The following is a 13377-nucleotide window of genomic DNA, read 5'->3' as shown; positions in this document are numbered from 1 at the left end:
CTTCCTGTACTTTAACAAGACCACATCGCTTACTACAGCTGCCCCATCCTACCTGGCTGCCACACCTCACCTGCCAACCTTCACCTAATTCACCCAATATTTTTACAGGACAAACAGGCACACCTTGCCTGTGAGAGGCAGAGCATTGGAGGAAGCATCCCAACTTTAAAGACATCACCCCTCCAATTCCCCCTCCCCCCCATCCCCAAAGAGGAGAGAGAAGGGCATGGAGCTGATGGGCAGCAACCTGGTGTTGTCATGAGAGTTGGTGAGGTCGGGGCATATTGCCAGAGCCAGATTAGTGACTGCACGCCTGCAGAGTTGTCGCAGAATCCCTGTGAAGCCCCAAACAGCCACAAGCTACAATCCCTTCTTCACTCCCTTTCTTCATCCTCTTCATCAGCCCATCCAGAGATGTGAGCACAAAAATCCAGGCTGACTCTCCGGTGCAGTGCTGAGGGAGCGCTGCACTGTCGGAGGTGCCGTCTTTCGGGATGAGACGTTAAACGTCTCTCTCTCAGGTGGACGTTAAAGATCCCACGGCATTATTTCGAAGAAGAAACAGAGGTGTTATCCCTGGTGTCCTGGGCCAATGTAATTTGCACAAACAGCAATAATCGCAAGGAGCTTGCTACGCGCAAATTGGCTACCGTGTTTCCTACATTCCAACAGTGGCTACACTTGAAAATTACTTATTTGGCTGTAAAGCGCTTTGGGACATCCGGTGGTCATGGAAGGCGCTATATAAATGCAAGTCTCTTTCTCTTCTCTTCTTCACCCCCTCATGGATACGAGTTTAGAAAGAAGGATGTTCAAAGAATGTCATACCTCAAGTGGAGGCCTTGACTTCAGTCGCCAATGTCGTGCAGCAGTTGACAGGTGTGACTCTTGAGTCTAGAGCCCTCATTCGCTGCGACCCCAGGAAAGCTTTTTCATCATTGCAGACATTACTGGAGCATCGCAATCGGCAGCAGATTCCAACAACAACAACAACTTGTATTTATATAGCTCCTTTAACATAGTTAAACATCCCAAAGCACTTCACAGGAGTGTTATGAGATGAGCAATTTGACACTGAGCAGCATAAGGAGAAAGCAGAGCAGGTGACCAAAAGCTTGATCAAAGAGGTAGGTTTTAAGGAGCGTCTTGAAGGAGGGAAGAGAGGTAGCGAGGTGGAGAGGTTTAGGCAGGGAGTTCCAGAGCTTAGGGCCCAGGCAACAGAAGGCATGGCCACCAATAGTTAAGCGATTATAATCAGGAATGCTCAAGAGGGCAGAAATTGAGGAGCGCAGATATCTCGGGGGGTTGTGGGGCTGGAGGAGATTACAGAGATAGGGAGGGGGCGAGGCCATGGAGGGATTTGAAAACAAGGATGAGAATTTTGAAATGAAAGCATTGCTTAACCAAAAGCCAATGTAGGTCAGCGAGCACAGGGGTGTTGGGTGAGCGGATCTCGGTGCGAGTTAGGACATGGGTAGTCGAGTTTTGGATCACCTCTAGTTTACGTAGGATAGAATGTGGGAGGCCAGCCAGGAGTGTGCAGGAATAGTCAAATCTAGAGGTAACAAAGGCATGGATGAGGGCTTCAGTAGCAGATGAGCTGAGGCAGGGGTGGAGATGGGCGATGTTACGGAGGTGGAAATATGCGGTCTTAGTTATGCCCATCTAAGAGTTATTCCCTTCTAAGAGGCGGCCGGGGGCACTAATAGATGGTACTCTGCATACCCACTTCGAGATCCTGCATGCTCCCGTCTCCCAATGCTTTAAGGATCTGATAGCTGTCACTAGACTAGCCAGCAGGCTGATCAGTAGAGACACTCCCAAAGTTCATTTCCAGCTGTTCAAGTTGCCATACTCTTCACACTCTTCCTGCTCATAAACCCTAGACTCCCTCTGCTTGGCGATTCTAGGACTAGGGGGCATAGACTAAAAATTGGAATCAGACCCTTCAGGAAAGAAAGAAAGACTTACATTTATATAGCGCCTTTCACAACCATCAGACGTCTCAAAGCGCTTTACAGCCATTGAAGTACTTTTTGGAGTGTAGTCACTGTTGTAATGTGGGAAATTAGTAGTGGAATTAGGAAACATTTCTACACGCAAAGGGTGGTAGAAATTTGGAACTCTCTTCCGCAAACGGCAATTGATGCTAGATCAATTGTTAATTTTAAATTGGAGAGTGAGAGCTTTCTCTTAACTAAAGGTATTAAGGGATATGGGCAGAAGACGAGTATGTGGAGTTAGGTCATGATCTCATTGAATGGCGGAACAGATTCGAGGGGATCAATGGCCTCCTCCTGTTCCTGTGTTCCTCATCATCATCATCATAGGCAGTCCCTCGAAACGAGGATGACTTGCTTCCACGCCAAAAGCGGATGAGTTCACAGGTGTTTCAATGATATTCTGGATCCCGAACTACATCCTGAAGGGTGGAAGATGCCTGTGCGTGGATCTTTTTAACCTGGGGTGGCCATTGCACACCAGCCACCACACGGGCTTGACAGAGCTAGGTCTTGGTCCAGTGGCAAGGATTAACCAGGACGACTGGAGACCAGCTCTGCTGCATGGACCTAGCGCGCACACATATCGCAGTGTGGGCTGGCCCATGCTGCCCCTGGGTCCTCGCCTCTCCTGGGCCCCGATCACGTCCCTCTACGAACTCTCGCCGCTCCTTCGCCCCGACCTCACCACTCCTGCTGTACCTGCCCGCACTGCAGTCAGCCGTCGCCCTCCTGCTGCTGCACATTGCTCCCTCTAATGGCCCCGGCCTGCTGATGGTCTTGCAGGCCGGGACCACGCTGATTTATTTACATAGCGCCTTTCACGACCACTAACCGTCTCAAAGCATTTACATTGAAGTACTTTTTCACATCCATGACAGTGACCACCTTGCGCTTGACCGTGTCACTGATCACATTCTCCTGTCTTCCTCATCATCGTAGGCAATTTCTCGGAATCGAGGAAGACCTGCTTCCACTCCTAAAGTGAGTCCTTTGGTGGCTGAACAGTCCGATACGAGAGCCACAGATCCTGTTACGGGTGGGACAGACATTCGTCGAGGGAAGGGGTGGGTGGGACTGGTTTGCCGCGCGCTCCTTCCGCTGCCTGCGCTTGACCTCTTCACGCTCTCGGCGTTGAGACTCAAAGAGCTCAGCGCCCCACCCGGATGCACTTTCTCCACCTCGGGCGATCTTTGGCCAGGGTCTTCCAGGTGTCAGTGGTGATGTCGCATTTTACCAGGGAGGCTTTGAGGGTGGTCCTTGTAACGTTTCCTCTGCCCACCTTTGGCTCGTTTGCCGTGAAGGAGCTGTGTTCCTTTGCTCCCTCTGCCTCCATTAATCCTGGCAACAGCTGCACCTATTCATTCTAACTTACCCATTGAGAGTCTTAAACTTCAATGTGTAAAACCATCAGGTAAATGATGTAAAACTATAAGTTGATTAAAACACCTGAGAGGAAGAACCGGTGAGAATTGGCTGACAATGAAAGCAGAAATTCAGGAGGCTCATCGCCCTCTTCCCAAAATACTGAGAATGCACAAACTCACAACGCAGTGCCATTCACACACGGCCCTTCATCACGGCCCCTTGTTTACGTATGTGTAAGTCAGCTGACTGGCAGTGGGCAGATTGGGGAAGGGTTAAAACGCAAATGGATGCTTAGGGGAACTGACTCCGGGGCGGGAAACTGGCAGAAACGGCTTCTGTCCTGTTTTGCTGCCCTGTACAAAAAGAGATACTCCAATTTCACACGGTCGAAACACTGAAAATTGCATGCAGTTTCTGGGCCATGTGATTTGCATTAAGTTTTGTTGGTTCCTTATGTCTACGGGAAGTTCAAGAGAAAGTCTTGCATTTATATAGCGCCTTTCACGACCTCAGGACATCACAAAGCGCCTTACATCCAATGAAATACTTTTAAAAGTGCAGTCACAGTTCCATTGGAGGAAACGCGACAGCCAATGTGCATACAGCGAGCTCCCATAAACAGCAATGACCAGATAATCTTGTTTTTTTTTTATAAACAGGTTAGGAGCGACCTGCAAATTTCAAGGGAGAGACGGGCCAAAGCCTCCTTTATTGACTTTAGCTCGGAGGGAAATTTCACTGGAAGAGCCACATTCTTATTTGTCGTGCTCGAGAGAAAGTGTTTCCCATTTGCTGCTTTAACAATATTGTACACGTGAGTAGAATTATACTGGATGGTGCAGACCCGATGGGTCCAATTGCTTCATTCTGTGCTGTACTATTCGATGATTTGATGACAAGGAATGCATTTCATGACAGATAGGAAGCAGAAGAAATGCTCCCCCTTGTGGTAAGTTTTGCATATTCCCAGTGTCATTGATTGATTGATTGAATATGTTGGATTTCCAGCCAGAAAGTCAGCACTCCTGCTGATCCATTATACCCATTGAAGGATGTTCCTGAAAGGAATTGATTTCACATACGCCAATGTATAATCATCTGGAAAGAAAATCTTGAATGTCATCTTGATAAGTCTTCTGAATACTAAATAATTTCATGTATCTTCCAATTTCTTGACTATAATATTGTCACAAGTGGGGAGTTGAGACATCTACATGTGATTTTGAAAATGAAATTAGTGTGTGATTAATCAGATTTCACTGTAAAATGCTTTTGCCACTGCAACAACAACTTGCATTTATATAGCACCTTTAACGCAATAAAACTTCCCAAGGTGCTTCACAGGAGCGTTATCACCGAGCCACATACGGAGATATTGCAGCAGATTGGTCAAAGAGGTATGTTTTAAGGAGCATGTTAAAGAAGGAAAGAGAGGTAGAGAGGTTTAGGGAGGGAATTCCAGAGCTTAGGGCCCAGGCAGCTGAAGGCACGGCCACCGATGGTCGAGTGATTATAATCAGGGATGCTCAAGAGGGCAGAATTAGAGGAGAGCAGATATCTTAGGGGGTTGTGGGGCTGGAGGAGATTACAGAGATAGGGAGGGGTGAAGCCATGGAGGGATTTGAAAACAAGGATGAGAATTTTGAAATCAAGGCGTTGCTTAACTGGGAGCCAATGTAGGTCAGTGAGCACAGGGGTGATGGGTGTGCGGGACATGGTGCGAGTTACGACACGGGCTGCTGAGTTTTGGATGACTTCAAGTTTACATAGGGTAGAATGTGGGAGGCCAGCCAGGACTGCGCGTTGGAGTAGTCAAGTTCAGAGGTCACAAAGGTATGGATGAGGGCTTCAGCAGCCAATGATCTGAGGCGGGGCGGAGTGGGGCGATATTCCGGAGGTGGAAATAGGCGGTCTTAGTGATGGCACAGATATGTGGCTGGTAGCTCATTTCCGGGGTCCGTATTGGCACCAAGGTGGGGAACAGTTTAGTCAGCCTCAGAGAATTGCCAAGGAGACGGATGGAGTCAGTGGAAAGGGAACGGTGTTTGTGGCGGGTCCAAAGACCATATGGGGCTGGATTTTCGGTGTGTTTCCTCCTCTGTTTGCGCCCCGGAGAGGTGGTAATGGCAGCTGAAGTCACTTCCGCGTGGGCGACCAGCTTCCAGCGCCCCGCCCGGACATTCGGTGCCGGGTTTGCGGGGGAGTGGAGCAGTACCGCCCGGGAGAGGTGAGCCGGTGTGCAACGCCCTTGGTTGGGATACCATTTCCAAATCCGATTCGCTCACTGATCCGTAGCGCCCCCTAGTGGGACCGCCTGTGAAAGCGGGTGGTCCGAGCTGTAACGGTCACAGGCAGGGAAGGAATATCTACCTGAGGTAAGTGTGATTATTTTAATTTTTTTTATTTTTACGATTTCTGTTGATGTGGCGTCAGTAAAGTATTGGGAATGTATTTGGTGTTTTTGTGATTATTCTTTTCCCCAGCGAAGCCTCTCACAGGGCGCTCCGAGGCCGGCTGTTTGGCTTGGGATTTTCCGTTGCTCAGCTGGCCGAGCGCCCTCAAAGGACACCTCCCTTAGCGCTCCGCCCCACACTCAGGGCCCAGCTGCTGAATTTTGCGGCTGGAGACGCAAGCCATTTTCCCGGCGCAAAGTTCACCGCCCCGCCCGGATTAACACCAGAACAGAGGGGCAACCGAATTTTCACCCATTGGTCTTCCCAATATTTAGTTGTCGGAAATTCCTGCTCATCCAGTACGGGATGTCGGAAAAACAGTCTGACCATTTGGAGGGGGTTTAGAGAGGTGGCAGTGAGGTAGAGCTGAGTGTCATCGGCGTACGTGTGGAAACTGACACTATGTTTTAGATGACGTCACCAAGGGGCAGCATGTCGATGAGAAATAGCAAGGGGCCAAGGATAGATCCTTGCGGGACACCAGAGATAACGGTATGGGAGCGAGAAGAGAAGCTGTTGCAGGTGATTCTCTGGCTACAACAGTCCCATCCAGCTGGCTGACGGTGGAGAGGCGTTGGAGAAGGATAGAGTGGTCAACCGTGTCAAAGGCTGCAGACAAGTCGAGAAGGACGAGGAGGCACAGTTTGCCTTTGTCACAGTCATAAAGGATGTCATTTGTGACTTTGATAAGAGCAGTTTCGGTACTGTGGCAGGGGTGGAACCCTAATTAGAGGGATTTTAACATGGAGTTCTGGGAAAATTGGGCACGGGTTTGGGAGGTGACAACATATTCAAGGAAAGGGAGGTTGCAAGGACGGCAGGGCCAAGGGTTGGTTTTTTTGAGGAGAGAGGTGATGATGACAGATTTGAAAGAGAGGGGGACAGTTCCTGAGAGAGGATCGTTCGCAATATCAGCTAACATGGGAGCCAAAAGTGAAGTTGGGTGGTCAGCAGTTTGGTGGGAATAGGGTCGAGTGTGCAGAAAATGTGCCTCATGGACAAGATGAGCGCTGGGAGGGCATGAGGGGAGGTCGGAGAGAAACTGGAGAAAGATGCGAGTTCAGGGCTAGGGCGGGGGGGGATACTTAGAGGAAGAATGGCCCAGGACTAGGGAGAAACATATCTACAAATTAGAGGTAAGAGGTGGATGAAACAAATTGTGCTGGTCAGCTCAATGGATGCAACTTTAGGTCATTAGAATCCCAAGCAATGAGTTAAAACCCAACCTCAATGACGATACATATGTGCCATTCCCTGGTGGCTACATTTCTCAATATGACCACTAGATGGCGGAGCGTGCAGACGGATTGGAAAGTAATGTATCTTTACAATACCTACTGGAAATATCATTTATGTGTTTTTTTTAAATCATTTACACCAGGCAATAAATGTTTGGTTTTTTAAAAGCTTGTTCGTCCAGGTTTCCAGTCCAGATGCAATCTCAAGAGATGTCAACTTACCTTTCGGTACGGTTTCTCTGGGTTTTGCCAATTTTGAAATCCTGAATACGGGCCAAAGCTAATTTGTGTTGTGTGACAAACTCGGACAACTCATAGCCAGTTTTTAACATCACAGACAGGACCTTGACATTACAGGAAGTGACAAGAAGAGGAGTGACAGGGTAGATGCAGAGAGGATGTTTCCCCTCGTGGGGGAATCTAGAACTAGGGGGCAGAGTTTCAGAATAAGGGGTCGCGCATTTAAAACGGAAATGAGGAGAATTTCTTCTCTCAGAGGGTCGTGAATCTGTGGAATTCTCTGCCCGAGAGAGGTGTGGTGGCTGGGTCATTGAATATATTTAGGGTGGAGATAGACAGATTTTTGAACGATAAGGGAGTCAAGGTTTATGGGGAGCGGGCAGGGAAGTGGAGTTGAGGCCAGGATCAGATCAGCCATGATCTCATTGAATGGCGGAGCAGGCTCGAGGGGCCAAATGGCCTACTCCTGCTCCTATTTGTTATGTTCTTATGATATCACCTGAGGAAATTTGTGACAGGTCAAACTATATCTAGTTTTAGCATTATTGTTCTATTGTTTCATATTTTAACAATTGGAATATCGGTTGTTTAGTGAAGTCCGTGTCATGGCCTTGAATTCAGGCTTCTGCTGTAAATAGGCTTGAATCAAAAATGATGTGAAAACAGACAGAAAAGGTCTGGGAACTTTCTTGATGATGTTTTTTGGCACTTGCAGCAAACGTGATTTCAAATCAACCTGAAACTTTGTGTTACATCTACATGTTGTTGCTGCGGCCAGGGTTAACACCATCTGTTTTCAAGGGCACTCCATCCCTGTAAGTTCGATTACCAATTAATTTCCCACTTCACTCCCACTCTACCTCTCCGTCCTCGGCCTCCTACACTGTTCCAATGAAGCTCAACGCAAGCTCGAGGAACAGCACCTCATCTTTCGATTAAGCACTTTACAGCCTTCTGGACTCAACATCGGGTTCAACAATTTCAGCACCATAACCTCTGCCCGTATTTGGCTCCCTTTACGCCTTTTCTTAACCCCTCCCCCCACCCGATCTTATGTAATTTTTTCTCTCGGTCTCCCATGGCAGCGAATAATTATTCTGCCATTCACACTCTATCTAGACTTCCCTTGTTTAATTTCTGCCATTACCATCTCAAGTCGGCCCATCATCCCTTTTGTCTCTCTAATCTCTCCTCATTTCGAACATTTGCCAGTTCTGATGAAGGGTCATTGACCTGAAACGTTAACTCTGTTTTTCTCTCCACAGACGCTGCCTGACCCACTGAGATTTCCAGCATTTTCTGCTTTTATTTCAGATTCCAGCATCCGCAGTATTTGTACAATTCCGACGTTTGATTGCTATTAAAAAATGCTATTTTCATCGGTGCGGACCCATTTTGTGTTTGTACATGATTGGATTCACTTTGCATTCGTGCACAGGTGGATTTACAACGGCCTGTAATTAGCGGTCAGCGTGAAGCAAAGGCGCGTGCTCAGAGCTAAGCTGCCCACGGCTCTCTGTGGCGAGACGTTTGCCCCGTCCGACATTCAGTTGATTTCAGTGCCCTGCCGTGGGGATTCCAAGTGCAATGCTGCAGTGACGTCAACAAGCTCTCTAAGCAGCCAATCATATTGAAGAATTCTCACAGACAGCAAACCAGGAACTGAGAAGCTGCTGTTATCTGAACTTTTATAAAATGGTACAGAGGGTGAAATAAAGATTGGGGCTCACACATTGGGGATAAGGTAGAAGCTGAAATATCATAAACAAAGTTTTTTTTTCATTAAGTTTTTTTTTAAATATAATTTTTATCATAATTTGACACCACAAATATAAAAATTACTGTTTCAACTTTTGTTTAGCAGTCAATACACTGTTAAAAGCCCAGTAATAGCTAATCCAACAAGGCGTAACATTTAATGGGGTATTTAACAGCGATATTACCGTGGAAATTGTTTTGTCAGTTTCACTGATTTCCCTGATTTCTGGCTATTGTGGGAGGGGGGTGGGGAAGGGGGAGGGGTGGGGTGTGGGGGGGTTGGGGAAGGGGGAGGGGTGGGGTGTGGGGGAGTGGGGAGGGTGGGGGGGAGTGTGGGTGGTGGAGGAGCAGTGGGGGGGCTGGGGGAGTGGGGAGGGGTGGGGGGAGTGGGGAGAGGTGGAGGGGCAGTGGGGGGGGGCTGGGGGGAGGGGTTGGGGGGGAGTGGGGAAGGTGGTGAGGGGTGGGGACTGGGGGGAGGAGTGAAGGGGCAGCTGAGGGGGGCTTGGGGGAGTGTGGATGGGGGGGTGGGGGGAGTGGGGAGGGGGAGGGGTGTGGGGGCTGGGGGGAGGGGGGAGTGGGGCCTGGGGGGAGGGGGGGCTGGGAGGATGGGGGGGTCGGGTGGAATCCACAGTGTAGCCAGTGTCAGAGCATTGAATGACTGACTGCAACTTCAGGATTTCCGCATTCAGTTGTGCATGCGCTACATTACCCATTACCCACCACAAATTTGGGGCCTTTGTGGATTCACTAGCAGCATCTCTGAATAAAATACCAGAATTCTACCTTTTGAGCCCATTCTAGTAGAACCTATTACCATATTAATGAAAATATTTCTCACAATAGCCAGTTCAGCATCTCCTTTTGGAAACAGTATTTAATCTCCTTCATTAACTACACATTTGTTTGAACATCATATATACAAGATCTCATTCTTAGCTGCGACAGCACTTTCTACCGTGCATCCAACTTAAAGCTACAGTACACAACCGGAAGTGAGGAAAATAATTTCTGGTGAGGTCTTCACAGCAGTCAGTCCCAGGTAGGCCTTAGGCAAGAAGCACCTGAGAGCAACTGTTCCAATTGCAGCAGGTAGAAGGGGAGAATGCATCGGTCATACCTGGAATTAAAATGTTAACATTACTTCGTTCTTGAATTTGGTTCATCGGAGCGGGAGTGAAATTTTGTGTGCAATTGAGTGACATTTGGGGCACGGGGGAGGAGAATGGCTCTGGGTCACTATTCATGGGTCATTTTAACTCTGAACGCTGGCCAAAAGTACGGGAGATAGAGAACCGGCAAGCCGTCAATGGAAAATAAAATTGGGTGAGGTGTATAACAGGCAGCCGGTTTGCTATCATCCATTTCTTTTGGCCAGGGATAAAAATTTAATTTACCTACATTTGCATGTGAATGCATCCAAAAAAATAGTGTTTACAATTATGTTGCACATAGTGACAGACCAATTCCCCCTGCCACAATGTCAGCACCAAGCACTCCCAGATCAGAGATAATATTATTAAATATTAACTCAGGTTCCTTCCGCTCTGCCACAACCACAGAAGATCACCCTTTATTGCACTAGTGAAACATTCTCCATTTCCCACATCTATGGCCCAGCACAATCACACATTTAGTATTGAATTATTCATTCAACAATAAAAATTGTATATAAAAATGAGAGAATTTTACTGACAGAACAGAAACATTACGTACAGGGTGAGATAGACATTTCATGTGTTCACCTACACTACAGATATATATATTATAATGCATGCCTGACACAAGACTCGCAGAGCAAGCACTCTACTCGGAACTTCTACACAGCAAACGAGCCCCAGGTGGGCAGAGGAAACGCTTCAGGGACACCCTCAAAGCCTCCTTGCTAAAATGCAACATCCCCACTGACACCTGGGAGTCCCTGGCCCAAGACCGCCCGAAGTGGAGGAAGAGCATCCGGGAGGGCGTTGAGCACCTCGAGTCTCGTCGCCGAGAGCATGCAGAAACCAAGCGCAGACAGCGGAAGCAGCGTGCGGCAAACCAGACTCCCCACCCACCCTTTCCTTCAACCCCTGTCTGTCCCACCTGTGAGAGAGACGGTAATTCCTGTATTGGACTGTACAGTCACCTGAGAACTTACTTTTTAGAGTGGAAGCAAGACTTCCTCGATTTCGAGGAACTGCCTATGATGATATATATATATATATATATATATATAAAAATTTTTTTGCAAAAGCGCATTTCAGATCGAGTAGTCCAGCGTGCGATCAGTCTGAGCCTTATCAAATGACCCTCGACCCCGACCCACGTGACTCGACCCGACCTGACCCACGCGCTATCCGGACAAATATGTAAACCGGCACGGCCTCGATCCCGTGGTTGCTGAATTGGGGACGTTGTATATATATATATATACACTAATGTGTTATTTACCAGTAATCAATTGCTGCATACGCCTTAATAAATTTGCAGTGACCATGTCGCTATCAATAGTCCTTCAGTGTGAAATCCATCACCCTAAGGGGTGTTCTGGCAATTGACATCTACCCTCTACCAACAAAATAAAGACAGCAATTAAACACAATTACCCCCAAGTGCTCCATGGTACACACATTAAAATAAATAGCAATACATGGGGCAAATTTCAAAACTGCGATCGCATCGTGGGGCCTGGCTTCACGTTCAATCTGTGATGCTATCTGAGCCCCTCAACGAGCCTACTTTACATATATAAAGTCTTTTCATTGCGCACCGAGAACTCTTCATGTGCAACGTGCATGGTCACAATAGTTTCACTTATATAATATAAATATACGGGTTGAGTTTGCTGTACAGTACGCAGATACCTCAATCCTTCCATCTTGCAGTAGCCATACTCAGGGGCCTCGTGGTTAAAGGTGCCTGGGTTTATTATAGCTTCCCAGGTTTATTGTATGGGTTTAAAAGTCTTTTGTGCAGTATATATGCCTCCAGCAAAATGTATCTTCCATGGCACCCCCCTCCCAGTAGTTAAGACGTTTCATACCAGTCGCCCTCTGGTGAGTGAATCAATAACTAAAGGTCAAAGATTCCAAATCATTGGGAAAAGAACTAGAGGGGAGAGGAAAATAATTATTTTCACTCAGAGAGTTGTCGGGATCTGGACCGCTTGGACCTGAAAATGTGGTGGAAGCTGATTCGATCAATAATTTTAAGCGGCCGTTGGACGGGTGCTTGACGAAGAGGAACTTACAGGGTTACGGACAAAAGGCGGGGATGTGGGACTGAGCACGACTGTTCTTTCAAAGAGCCAGCCAGCACAGCCTCAATGGGCCGAATGGCTTCCTTCTGTGCTGATTCTATGATCCTAGGATTATAGTCATAAGGTTAAATCTTGGGATTGACCGAAACTCAAATCAGCCAGCTACGTTATGTGTGGTGACAGTATAGTCAGTTCTTGACTGAGAGCAGGATAATGCCACCTGTATAAGGGAAGTTGTGGGGTGGGGGGGCGGAGGGGAAGGAACAAGTGAACATGTATGTGATGTTAGTCAGACATGGAGAACAAAGCTACTGGCATGCCTGTCACCACTCTAAATGAATTCATAGGATTACATAGGATATACGACACAGTCGTATTCGCCCATTCGGCCCAACCAGTCCATGCCGGTGTTTATGCTCCACTCGAGCCTCCTCCCATCGTTCCTCATCTAAATCTATCAGTATAACCCTCTATTCCCTTCTCCCTCGTATGCTTATCTAGCCTCCCCTTAAATGCATCGATACTATTTGCTTTAACCACTCCCTGTGGTACCGAGTTCCACATTCTCACCACTCTCATAAGAACATAAGAACATACAGGGTATTAGTGAGGCCACACCTAGAGTACTGCATACAGTTTTGGTCTCCGTATTTAAGGAAGGATATATTTGCATTGGAGGATGTTGAGAGAAGGTTCACTAGGTTCATTCCGGAGATGAGGGGGTTGACTTATGAAGATAGGTTGAGAAGGTTGGGCCTATACTCATTGGAGTCTAGAAGAATGAGAGGTGATCTTATCGAAACATGTAAGATAATGAGGGGGCTCGACAAGGTGGATGCAGAGAGGATATTTCCACTCATAGGGGAAACTAAAACTAGGGGACATAGTCTCAGAATAAGGGGCCACGCATTTAAAACTGAGATGAGGAGGAATTTCTTCTCTCAGAGGGTTGTAAATCTATGGAATTCTCTGCCCCAGAGAGCTGTGGAGGCTGGGTCATTGAATATATTTAAGGCGGAGATGGACCGATTTTTGAGCGATAAGGGAGTAAAGGGTTATGGGGAGCGGGCAGGGAAGTGGAG

This window comes from Pristiophorus japonicus, chromosome 11, assembly GCF_044704955.1.
Source record: "Pristiophorus japonicus isolate sPriJap1 chromosome 11, sPriJap1.hap1, whole genome shotgun sequence".
Lineage (NCBI taxonomy): Eukaryota > Metazoa > Chordata > Chondrichthyes > Pristiophoridae > Pristiophorus > Pristiophorus japonicus.
This window is presented reverse-complemented; position numbering follows the sequence as displayed.